Source organism: Opisthocomus hoazin, chromosome 10 (assembly GCF_030867145.1).
Source record: "Opisthocomus hoazin isolate bOpiHoa1 chromosome 10, bOpiHoa1.hap1, whole genome shotgun sequence".
NCBI classification, from domain to species: domain Eukaryota; kingdom Metazoa; phylum Chordata; class Aves; order Opisthocomiformes; family Opisthocomidae; genus Opisthocomus; species Opisthocomus hoazin.
Genome location: NC_134423.1, coordinates 10937660 through 10950618, shown reverse-complemented (window position 1 = coordinate 10950618; position 12959 = coordinate 10937660). Strand labels below are relative to the sequence as shown.

The 12959-nt window shown below is 43.9% G+C and overlaps 1 protein-coding gene across 2 annotated transcripts in view; it reads right to left on the bottom strand.

The window, feature by feature from the left end:
• Window positions 1-12881, bottom strand: part of TMEM266 (transmembrane protein 266) — an 89453-nt gene extending 76572 nt beyond the window's left edge. For both annotated transcript variants that reach the window (XM_075431252.1, XM_075431253.1), the window contains exon 1: window positions 12745-12881. The gene's annotated coding sequence lies outside the window, so the exon portion shown is untranslated. The remainder of the gene's footprint in view (window positions 1-12744) is intronic.
• Between the last annotated feature and the right edge of the window lie 78 nt (window positions 12882-12959).

Below are 12959 nucleotides of genomic sequence, written 5' to 3'. Positions count from 1 at the left end.
GGTTGTCCCAGAGACAGTTTGGTACAAAGTATGAATCAAAATTGAACCTCTGCAGCAGGATGACTTTACCAAGAGCTCTGAAGGCACAAAAATTACATGATACACATGTACATACATACACTCCAGATAATGACAAAAATTCCACAAGGCAAAAATGTCTGACTCACACAGGTTTTTCAGTGGATATGGTGTCAAAATCTGTGCAAAACCAGGGAACGGCAGGAGATCTAGCTCACTTATTTAAGGAAAAACTTGGTAGGATTTTCTAGGCAAATGGACTGCAACAGTGAAGAGTGTTACTACGTCTTAATTTATGAAATATTCACACCTGAAAAGTTTCCTCCAACACTTCAGATAAAAATTATTATAAAAATGCAAAACTATACCTTGAGGAAAATACAAGAAGTAGTTTAAACATGCATTTATCCATGCATTAAAACAAACACAAAGCTATCTGACAAAAATCTAAGCTTGGATACAGCACTATCACACCCCTTGTACAGGGGATACACATACTCTAGCTATAGACATACTTGTATCTTCATCCATCCTTTCATGTGGATGTTAAATTAACAATTAGCAACTTGAATGCCATTGACACCAAATGCCATGATAGGCCAGAAGAGCAGCTAGGTCCAGCATGTCGATTCAGTAGCTGTTGCTACAATATATCTGTCCTTGCTCAAATCACAAGAATCCTTATACTTTAGTCCTTTGGGGGTGAAAGAGAATGCTTGGCCTGATATGAAGAAAGTCATTAGAAATTAAGTACCATGTAGCTTCATCGCCCATAGCAAAGAAGTGAAAATCAGGTCATGTATGGCACCTTGATATACTATTTTTTTATTTTGATCTTGGCTTGCAAGTCCTTTCTTTCTCCGTCCCTTTAAAAGGCACATACGTCTCACAGAAGCGCAAATCTGTAAGCATCCCCAGAGCAGCCTCCGAGGCCATTTTGCTGCATTTCTCAGAAAGCAGCCTTAATTTTGCCAAGTCAGAAGAATCATTGATCCACCATCTTTGCTATATGTTACAAAACACAGAGGACTAAAGCAAAGTTCAAATGGTCAGTGTTTTTCCTTGGAAAAGTGCTCTGCCACTTCAGTCTGCTCCATCTTCCCTTCCCTAAATAGGACAACTTTTGCCCTTGGTTTCACGTGTCTTCTCCAGTCACAGGGCTGCTTGATGGCAGCAGAAGATGCATTACATTCCGGGCTTTTTTCAGTCCTAAATAATCCAAACTCCCTGCTCTTGTTAAAACACTGGTATCCATTTGGATTTCTCCTTGAACACCAACAATTCAAACTCTTGCCCTTCACTTCATTTTCAAGTAACCATTTTTAATGTAAGCCACAGCATTCTATTGGTGTACTTAATTTCTGGAGTGAACAAGAATTTGTTTTCACCTAGAGATTCACGTCTTTGCAGCACAGGTCAACAGCTTCACGCACAGACCACACTGCCAGCATTTCAGACAATATTCTGCTAGCAGGTTCCTTCACAGACATGCTACCAGATCAACCCAATTCATAGCTATTGCTGCAGCTAAAGATGGGGTTCAGGTGAGAAATGGGGAAATGACATCCTTCATTCACCATCAGTGTTCTTGTCTGAAGGGTTACTAAGATCATGAACACTGCCTTTTTTGTTCCTATTTTTCACGTGTCTCCTGGCAGCTATATACAGCAAGACAGATTCCTTTATGTATGATAAATGCTACAATCACTGCCATCTCCTTAGGGAAGGCAAAGAGTGCTGATCACAGCTCAAATGGGTACATAGCTCATACTGAAAACACAACTTCTTTACTGCAAGGCAGACTGATCTGCAGGCTGAACAGTCAGATACAGAACACGTGTTTTGTTTAACTGAGTATGCCACACTTGATACAATAAAAGCATGACGTCCAAGTGGGTTTGATCACTTCTGTTGTCCTTTCAGGCAACAATTTTATCACCTTATTGCTTTTCTTTTAAACTCTAGCTTGGGAAAAAGAAAATAAGATGCTTGTCTTTTCAGGATGAAATCTAGAGGAAAAAGGCCTGTTCATAATCACCTGTTCCCCAGCGCTTGTAAAACAGAGCACTGAAGCAACTGGGGATTTTACCAAGCTGATAGTTACCTCAAAGCATGATCTTACGTGAGTGAGTGCCCAGAGGAACCTGTAAACTTACCTTAGACCACTCTGACATGCTCACAAAAATTATCAGCTATTGACACTGCAGTCAATTTTCTATTCCACCTTGGCATCTTAAAGCATTAAAAAGCCTAAATAATTATTCATAAGGTAGAAATGCTCTCTCTTCTACAGGTACTTAAAATAAGGTACAGTGTGTGACAGAGTGTTTTGGTTTCGGCTGCCGCCAGCAACAAAAGCACCACGCGGCCGCCCCTCCCCCCGCCGGCGTGCGGAGGAGAATGGAAAGCAAAAGGCAGAAACCGGTGGGTCGGGATAAGGGCAGTTTAACAGAACAGCAAACAGAAGGAAACAGGAACAACAACGATACAAATAAGGAGAACACACAACAACGAATCGTACGACCCAGACAGCCGCTCTCCCGAACAGCACTGGCGCCGCGCCCCCCCAAGCCGCGAGTGCGTTCCCGCCGCGCCGCCCCCCCCCCCCCCCCCCCCCCCCCGGAACCCAGCATGACACACATGGTATGGAATACCGGGCTCTGTTTGGCCAGGTGGGGTTAGCCCCCACCCCCTAGCTGTGCCCCTTCCTGGAGTCCGGTGAAAATTAACCCTGTCCTGGCCAAACCCAGGACACAGAGAAAGACATGCCATTTCTCTGGTAACTCCTACTTGGGTGTCTTAATCATACACTTGTTCTTCACTATTTATTTTCCTCCCCTTCTGCCCTCAAGCAGTTTGGGAAGCTTCTGAACTGTTTTATTCTTCCTGGCATTTTTTTGTTTATTTTGATTTTAAATACAGTCTATGTTTAAACAGCCTGTATGGTCCTAAGTGTTGCTGCAGACAAACAGCCATATAAAATTAAATTCAATAAGCCAAAAAAACTCTTAGGCACTTTCAGAACTGCCAGTAGCATACAGCAAGTAGAAGCGTGACATGCATGGCAGAATACACAGTCTTTGCTGTTGTAAAAGCTTTTACTGAACTCTGTTCTATTTAGCTCCTACATCAGGTGGGTAACAGATGACTTAAAATACAAATACTCTATATGATATACTTCAAACTTTGGCTCTGAATGCAGTGTCATTATCTGCTTAACAAAGACCAATTATTTAATGAATAATCAAGCCACTGTGCAAGTTCTGAATGCCTACAACACGTTATTTGATAATATGGTGTCTTCTGACCTAGATGGAGCTGTCTACAGCACATAATTAAAGGTTTCAGATACATTATGTTCCTCTCCTGCCAAATGCTGTTTGTGCAGTATGCCTTATATACCCAGTGAAACTAATAGAAAAACAGTCTGCTTCAGACTGAATCACTTTGTTAAACCATTTAAACAAAACCAGTACACAGGCCAAAGACCAGACGTCCTTCCACCTGTTTTTCCTCCAATACCAAATTCTTCACTTTATAATTTAATATTTTAAAGACTGCCCTTCTCTTTTTCTACCTTCATTCTACGATAAATCACTCTGCATTGCTTTATGGTAGCATCATAATCAAGATAAGTATTTCATTACTTTAGACATTATCTGGAGAGAAAGCTCCCGTCCCACACAGCCAACAGAAAGTGAGTATGTTTTAAAGTGATTTTTAAAACCTGTGAAATACACAGGCACTAGTGCATGAAGTCCTCCCTCTCTTGACAAAAACGAACTGTGCAAACCCGTATTTCCCAGTCCGGGAACTGGCCACATTTTCAAATGTGTCACACAAACAACCAATCCGTCTTTGTTTGCTAGTTCACTGTATCCAGTGCTTTTGTATTCAGGCCTTGGCAGGCTACTGGCTACGCCGACTGCAGTCCTTTCCCTTCTTCCCCAAAAATGGAAACCATCTTAGACTGAAAGAAGTTCTTCAAAAGCAACAAGCCTATCTAATCTTCAGACTGAAATCGTGCATTGAGATCAGGTGCAACGTCCAGCCACTAAAAAAGGACCAGGTTTCTTTCCATAGCTCCCAAATTTCAGAAGAGTACAAGGGAGCTGATGATGAGCATTTTTAATCAAAAGAGAACATAACCAAAAAAACCCAAAAAACACCCTTACAGCTGGACAGTATGTAGCTCAATATTCAAAGGGTTGTCAGAGCCCCTGAGCTCCTGTTCCTCTGACTGTTGAGGGAATCCTTTGCCTGGCACTCCAGGCCTTCCCAGTATTTCAAAGAACACCTTCATTTACACATCAAAACTCCTCTGCTTTCTGGCAGGATATGAAGCCTGGGTACCAGCCTAAAAGCAGCAATTCAGCATAACTGTTGTGTCTCTTGCTTAGCTAGAACCATGTTATTTTACCTGCACAACAATTACTTCTTTTTCTACAGCAGAATAACAGATGTGAGACGACAGTCAGTGTCTTTAAACTGAAGATCTTCAGTATCTTTACATCTAAACTATTTCTAATGTTGGTCTCAAGAGTTACTATGGTGATCTGACCTTGACTTCTAAGACCATAGAGAAACTGCCTTACCAGTTATCTCTGTCTCACAAGCAGCAGACTACTAAAAGAATTCTTCCTCATTTTCACACCAGAAAACAATCGCAGGAAGCCAGGTTTGGTGAAGAGATCCATTAACCTGAGCATGTCAGCTACATCCATCACAGATTTATCCTTCAACACACTCCTGAATGTTTAAATAACATATTTCAGAAGACTTCAATGCAAGTCACACAACACTGTGCATTTAGAAAAACCCAACCACTATACACCAACTAGTCTCTGAAGTTCTCTGATTTGGCGGCTAAGAGTAAACCTTTGGGTTTTGTTGTGTCCCCTTTTTTTTCCTTCCCCTCCAGTTGAATTGGAAGAACAGAGCACAGAGCTGGCTGCTGTCCTCACTGACACTACTACTACAGATACTCAGCTACACATCACTAATAGATAGGCATGAGACTGTAATAGAAGCCACTAAGTAATTCCTTCTCCCAAACACCACTCAGTATTCCCACTGTCAGCCTAGTTTCACAGTTATGTACTGAGGGTTGGATTTCCATTTCAAAATACTTCGAAGATACACTGGTACACAGAATACGTGTTCAAAAACAGTCCATTTGGAGTAAGTCTCAGACATGGGTTTTCTTGGAAAACTTACAATGAACTTCCTTCTTGTTGCCTGTTTCAGTACAGGATAAAAGCTTTCTAGAAAGCTGTCCAGTCTTTTAAAATGACTGTTGCAGGAAAAAAAGGCAAAAAAAAATCCCAATGGTGTGTTAAAAACTTGACTGTGCTTCTGTTCAAAACAAAACAAAAACTTTAAAGAATGCAGTGAACAAACTCTAGCCAATCTCCTACCCAAAGCCAAAACTATTCTTTCCTGTTCACAAGCACTTTCATATCACGGTGTGGTCCCTGCAGCACTGTCCTACATAATAAAGACGCGTGTAATAATCACAAGTGAGGATCCCTGACCTAAACAGCAAGGGAGACTGTTTCAGGTTAATTACTTGATTCTGACTCTCCCACTTACTTTCTGGTTTCATAACCACCTCTTCCAGTTTAAAAAAAATAGAGGCTTTTCCATGTGGCTACATGAAAAACAAACTATTGACAGACAAAGCAGACAATGTACAGAAGTTAGCTGTCATACGAATAAAAGAAATTGAATTTTAAAATTACTTTTGAAGGTACTCTTATCTTCAGGTAAGATCTTAGAGTAATATAGTATAAATTAGCTTAATTATTTTTTCCATGGTACTACTTTAGATAACTAGAATAAAGTTAGGTTATTACAATTTCAATGTTAGTAATGTGAAATCTGATGACAACAAAAAAGTACATATGCTCTTGCTGCCAAAGGCAACAAGACTTCTCTTTGCCAGTGTTGTTCCTTGACACAAATAAACAGAAATATCTGGATATACCCAAATGCACAAGATCTAAACTAACACAGATTCTTAAAAGTGTCGCACTTAAACACTTTAAAAAAGAAACTACTAGGGAACAATGAATTTCATTATCTGCTGTGCGTTTAAACCGACTACTTTACAAGCTTGTGCTAGGACGCAAAAACATCAACAGAATTCTTGATGACATATACAGTATTACCTATGTAACTAAGGTTCCCCTAAGCATCTACCACCATTCACAATGTTCTCAATTTAAAATGTGTTTAGATTGCAAATCCTCTGGAACAGGACTCGTCTTCTATCTGTACTTGAACAGCCTACAGCACAACCAGGGTCCCAGTCTTTTTTGGTTTAAATACTAGTAATGGTGCAAGTACTTTTTCAGTGTAGGAGAAGATCGAAAATATTCCGAAAGCTCCCTTTGTGCTCACTCTCTGTGCTTAATTCGCATTTACAGTTCAGAATGAACACTTCAGTTGTCATTCTATTAACAGTTTTACCTACATAAATTCAAGATGGGGCCAAATTTGCCTGCATAATGATTTCACAGTAAGTGGCAACCAGATGGACAGCACACTGCCATATGCTCCCCTTTGCTGGAAGGTGGAAAAGTGATCAAATATGAATCAGAAAAAAAAAAAGGAAGGTGAGCAGGAAAACAAATATGGGGACCTAATAAATGCTTATAAATATCTGCAGGGTGGGTGTCAGGAGGACGGGGCCAGACTCTTCTCAGTGATGCCCAGCAACAGGACAAGGGGCAACGGGCACAAACTGAAGCAGAGGAAGCTCCAGCTGAACACGAGGAAGAACTTCCCTCTGAGGGTGACGGAGCCCTGGCCCAGGCTGCCCAGGGAGGTTGTGGAGTCTCCTTCTCTGGAGATATTCAAGCCCTGCCTGGACGCGGTCCTGTGCAGCCTGCTCTGGGTGACCCTGCTTCGGCAGGGGGTTGGACTGGGTGACCCACAGAGGGCCCTTCCAACCCTGAACATTCTGTGATTCTGTGATCCCTGCAGTATGTGCATTAATCAATGCACACACCCTTTCCTACCAGAAGCATACACAAACTGCTCTGTTCCTCGCACCTTAGGATCTGGATCACAGGGAAGCAATGGCAAGGATTAGGGGGCAGCGAGGGAACAGCTGTTGTCTCCAGCATAATCCTTGCTAGGCAGGTGCGTACCCATGCCACATCCAACAGCGCTGCATTCCTACCAGCAGCCCTCATACAAGCACAGGAAAAAGAACCAGCATCACCATGGCCCTAACAAAGGAAAGGGAAAGGAGCAAAGCCATCACTCCACAGGGTCAGTCTCTCTGGAAGCTGACCCTTCTTCCAACACAGCACCAAGAGCTGAGAGGCTCAGGAGCTGCACCCACTCCGCAGCCTCCTTCGAGTTTCTTTTGACAATGTGTCAAATTTTTAAGTAAACCTTGACGCTACCTAAGTCCTGCATTGCTCTTTCAGTTGGAGCAGACAATCTGGCCATATGACAGTGTCTCCGAGGAGTACCTGCCCTTTTGAGCTAGTCCTAAAAATAACACCTTTCAAAGTAAACAGATCTATCTATCTACACTACTGCTCCCTGCTCAGGAAGTCCTTCTTAAAACCAAACAGGGTGGAAAATAAAAGCGCATTCAGATTTCTGGAGATGGCAGCTGGTAACGGAAGAAAAACAGTAAATATGTGCAAGAAATAAAAAAGGCTGTCTCAAAGATTTGAGACACTTGTGCAAGTTAACATGTGAACCTTGACCCGTATCTCACTTCCCTGTTAAAAAGTTGTTTTCAAAGCTGTCAAATGTTATCATTCCAGATAAGAATGTAATTATTTACTACACGTGGGTTGTAAAATCCAGGCAACTCTTATATACAGAGAAAAATTATGGACTGCTTGCTAGCTGAGACATACCACATGTCTCATGTTTACATCCTGGATGTTTGTTAACTTTAATTACAGACAGGAGCTCTTCAGTTCACTTTAGAAAAAGCTTTCTTGAAATTTGTGCCATCAGCTTAATCGACTCATAGTCCAAATGGTGTACTTTTCTATAGGAAATTATTTGATAGACTTGAACATAAGTATTTAAGGCAAAAATACTAAAATAATTCAACACCAAAAGTCTCCCTACCTTCAATAAAATTTGTATTTTGATATTTTTATACATGAATTTTCATTTTCTATCAGTGGAAAAAGCTGGTAGGCACACTTAAATATCAGACACATAACACTTTCCACTACAAAGACTTCTGCAACTTTGAGAAGCTCTTGACACTCGCCTCGTTTTCCGGCAGCCTTTGAAGTTCCCTGGAATAGCAGAGATGCTCTTTGTCTCATGGCAATCAAGTTAAACTGAACTGTTTTCCTATGCCTGCTTGCCTTTTTTCATCAAGTATTTGGTGGTCTCAAAAAAAAGTCCAAGAGAGATGAACTCTGGGTACAGAGTGGCTGGGCAGCTCGCCCCTCAGAGCAGCAGCAGACAGCGTGCCACGGAGAGCGTACAGGGTGCTGAAGAAAAAAGCACAACAGCAGAACAGACCCCAGAAAGGAAGATGAAATAGGTCGACTTCCCTAGGCAAAGCAGAGACCCCGAAGGACCTTCCTCATTCACTAAACGACAGCCTTACCAAGTAAGGCAATCACCTGAATTAGAAATCACTCCTGAAGGCTCAAATACCACTTAGGGATTTGTTAAGGTCAACAAGGGAAGTTTATCTCTCGACAGCATATTGTTTTACAAAAAAGAAGCTGAAATCCACAGTACTAAGAGGTTCTATGTTACAAACTAATTTGCAAGAAGGTTATCTGGATTGAAAGTTAAGCTCTTGAAAATTAGGAAGCATCATATTTAAAACAGCGTATTACTTAAGCTCTATTTGCATTAATCCTCTTTTTAACTGTTAGGACCACATACTATTTTTCCCGCAAATCATTGGCTCATTCAGTGAGCAGGGAGGCTCACAACATAGAACTGCATCTGCACAACCCTGAATCAGATGTTTTCCGACTTCCCAGTCGGACTTCACCACCAAAATATTTGAACATTTATTTTTACATGTGCTTTCATTTGTGTTGGGTGTAATGCTATACGTGCACATGGTGCTTTACATGATGCAAGGAAAGATATAGTAATTGCCATGAAAAACCTTACAGTTGAAATGTATCAAAGCAACACTGAACCCTAGACAAGATAAAATGAGACAGCAGTAGAACCTCTTCATGCTGAAAATACTACAATTTTGAATAAAGAAATAAGCCAACACTGTTTTTTATAATGCTTAGTTAAGACAAAAGTATCATCAGAAAACCTCCACTGCTGCTTGAGTTTACCAGAAGGTCTGTCTTTCACTACACACTCATGCAAAACCAGTGATTTCAACAGGATTTCATGGATGTAACAGAGTTTGTTGTGACCTTATAACTACATTAAGAATTAAACCCTAATACATCGCTCTTGTCAAGCCAGATCCTAAGCCCAGCAGATAGGTGGACTGAAATATGACAGAGAGGCTGAAGTAAACCTTCCGCTGTCTGTCACCCTGCCTCTGCCTCCAATGCACCATCTAAAAATCTGGTGGAAAACAGCTTTCAAATCACCTTGGGCAAGAGGCTCTAGAGCCGAAGAATGCACAGCAGCCAAGTTCTACCCCACAGTGATAATAAACCGACACTTACTGTTTTTCTCTTGAAGACAGAATTTCGCCAAGTATGCTCATGTCCACCCACACTTCAAAAGTACTCCTAAAAGCATTGACAGAGTTCAGAATTTTTTTCAAGTAAAAAAACCTGCAAACTCCCCATTTTGTAGCACTGCACAGATTCTAGACTTGCCCCTCATATTATTAAACCTAACGAGAGTGTGGCAAATGAGTTTCAACCACACACAGCATCAGGCTAGAACCAGCGAGGAGTGGAAAGGGAGGAACCAAATCAGAGTCTTCCTCTCACACACCAACTAGCAACAAAGATGCACAAATGGCACTTAGCTAACGCTTTTGATGATAACACATGAGGCAGCAAGGACTCTAGCTCACTCTCCTATGTCGATATTGGTTTTGCGGCATTCATAGGGATAACATAGTTTGCCTGTTAAGTAATCCGGTTGTCCGGGAAGCAGATGAGTTGAGCACCACTATACCGACAGAACACCCCATTTGTTGCTCTCAGCGTACGCAGACAGTTCTATACTACATAACGCCATTCAGTTAACTGTTGCTCTATTGCCAGGTAGTGCAACTAATTTAAATGAATACTGATGATATATTAGAGGAAAATTTTAGTCGTATAAGGATCTCGTAGGGCAATGCAGTTTCTTCTCCTAATTTGGATGTAGTCACATGTAATAACACTGAAGCCACACTCTTGATCATGCTTGATGTTTTGCTAGTTCTGTCCCTCTGTGCTAAAAGTCATCAGTGATGCAATATTACTGCAGAGTCAGAAACTGCAGTGTATATAGACCATCAGAGACAAAACAGCAAGCTGCCAGGTAGCCAGGTCTCAGGAGTGACCACCGAGCCCAAACTGGTGTAATAGCACAACAGCACCTGGGTGCCAGGAGAGGGGAAGTAGAATTAGCTGTGTGCATCTTTTCAGGGCACCTTCAGAGCTGTAATCACGCATACACCTAACTAACCTTTGGGAACAGACACAGTGATAGAGACAACAACTACGCCGTGCATTACGTTCTGCATTTATGCTGTCAGTCACAACCTGAAAATACTTAAGCTGAGTAGCAGGTTTGCACTCATACTCACACTGCAAGCATACATAGCTCATTTTAATTTCCTTACTGACCTTTTCATATGCTGGTTGGAGTCCAGATCTTCGTCTCACCCACTACTCCACTTCTGAAGCTAGAATAGCTGATGCATACTCTTGCTACACCTTCTCTTTGCCCGCTGCTGTCTTTAGCGTAGTTATTACCTGCTAACCACATCTAACTTTTTGTATAACTTGCACCCCATTTCACCCTCCAGGCAAAACCCCAACCTTGCACTAAACAGAGGTCAATTTTGCAATCCAATGGGTAGCGTCAGGACAGAGCTGCAAAAACTCCACTTCGGTCAGAAACAGACAGGAATCAGTACGCATGTGCATTGCTTCAGAATTTTGTGGGCTCTTTACTCATACAGTCCCTTCACTGACCGCAAGCATACCCTTCACAGTGTTTAAGAACCATAACACATTTGAAGCAGTACACGCTTGCTTCTTATTCAGCATCCTCTGTAAATGAGAAGTATTCCTTCCCTTCTCTGCATGGACCATACTGCCTCGCAATACAGATGTTGTTCACAAGATCAAATAACAGCTTTCCCCGTACAAGATAGCTGCTGCATAATGTTAATCACAGTATCTTGTCGTGAAGCACTCATGTCCTGCTATCGTACGGTCTCATTTATAACCCTCCCCTAGTACGACCGTGCTATTAACAACCCTTTTACAAGTGTCCTGCAGGAATTGCAGCATCTTCACAGGACCTACCAGAAAACCATCGAGTATCGATATTGTCTCAATCCATGCTCAGGTAATCATGTTTTACAGCACATAAAAAATATACAGGTTGCCTACCTTTCTTTGTTTGTGCAAATTCCAGTAGTAAGACTTGCAAAAAAACCCCATAACCCCAGGAATCCCGACAGCCACATCACAAAAAAGCAATTTTTGGCCCTGTGTGCCTATAATGTGACAGGTGCCCCACGTTCAGAGAAACGAGGCTTCTCTGCTGATTGCGTTCACAGCTGTAAATAACCCTAAATCGTTACTCATTTTACTACTTTTATACCTACAATCTTTTGCAGCTGTTACAATGGTGTCAGGTGCATGCTCTGATTAACATCGAGCTTGTAGGTTGGTTTGCTCTCAAACCTGCACCCAAGAACCAAGAAATTCTGCAAGCGACACATTTAGCAGACCCTTTTCCTAACTTCAGTGCACTAACAAACTTGGAAACCACACGTCTTCGTGTACTATTTCCCCTGAGTAAAGTCACCGTGACACGCTACCCTATTACAGCAAGCAAACCCCCACAGCTTACAGATTGCACCGCCACAGATGTAACGAAAAAGGCCCATTGAGTTCATTACATTTTCACAGAAGGCAAACTGAAAATTCCCCGGCTGACAGCAGCCTAAACGGGTTTCGCCTTCGGAACAGAAACTACCGTTCCTTTCCTCGCTGTGGCGGGCAGCGATGCTGCTCCCGAACAGAGGGTTTCCAAAAGGAGCTGCAGCACCTCACGGTGCACCCACACCGTCCGAGCGGCCGTATCGCAGCGGTACCACACGCCAGGCGGGTTTTCACGCCAAGAGGAAATAAAAGCGACTTTCAGGCGGAGGCAGTAGCGGGGCCGTTCGCCTTCGGCAACCGCACGGCAGAAGCTGGCAGCCTCAGGACCGCCCCCCGGGCCCCTCTCCTCAGGGAGCACCGCCGCGCCGCCAACCCCGCGCCTCAAGCGGACGCGGCCCGGAGACCCCCCCGCGCCCCGCCCGACCCCGCCGCAGGCTCACCCCGCGGCCGGACGCCCTCAGACACACCCCCCCCCCCCGGTCCCCGCCGCCGGGAAGCTGGCGTCAGACGGCACCCGCCGCCAAACTTTCTCCGCCGCCGAGGGGCTCCCCGCGCCCCCCGTCCGCCAGCGCGGCGCCGGGACCCCCGCCGGGCCGCCCTGCCCGCCCCCGGGAGCGGCCCGCCGCGGCAGCGGGGTGGAGGGGTGCCCAGGGCCGCGCCGGGACACGGCACACAGCACACATACCTGCTGCCCGCCGCGCCGCCGCCCGCGCAGCCCCGCTCCCCCGGCGCGCGTTGCCGGCAGCGGGGAGGGGGAACAGCCTGCGCGCGAGCCAGCCTCCTCGTCCGTCCGTCCGTCCGTCCGTCCGCGCGCGCGCGCGCCCCCTCCCTTCCTCGCGGGTCGCCTAGGAAACAACGAGCCGTCGCTCAGGTCGGGAGGGGGGGGCGGTTTAAAGGGGG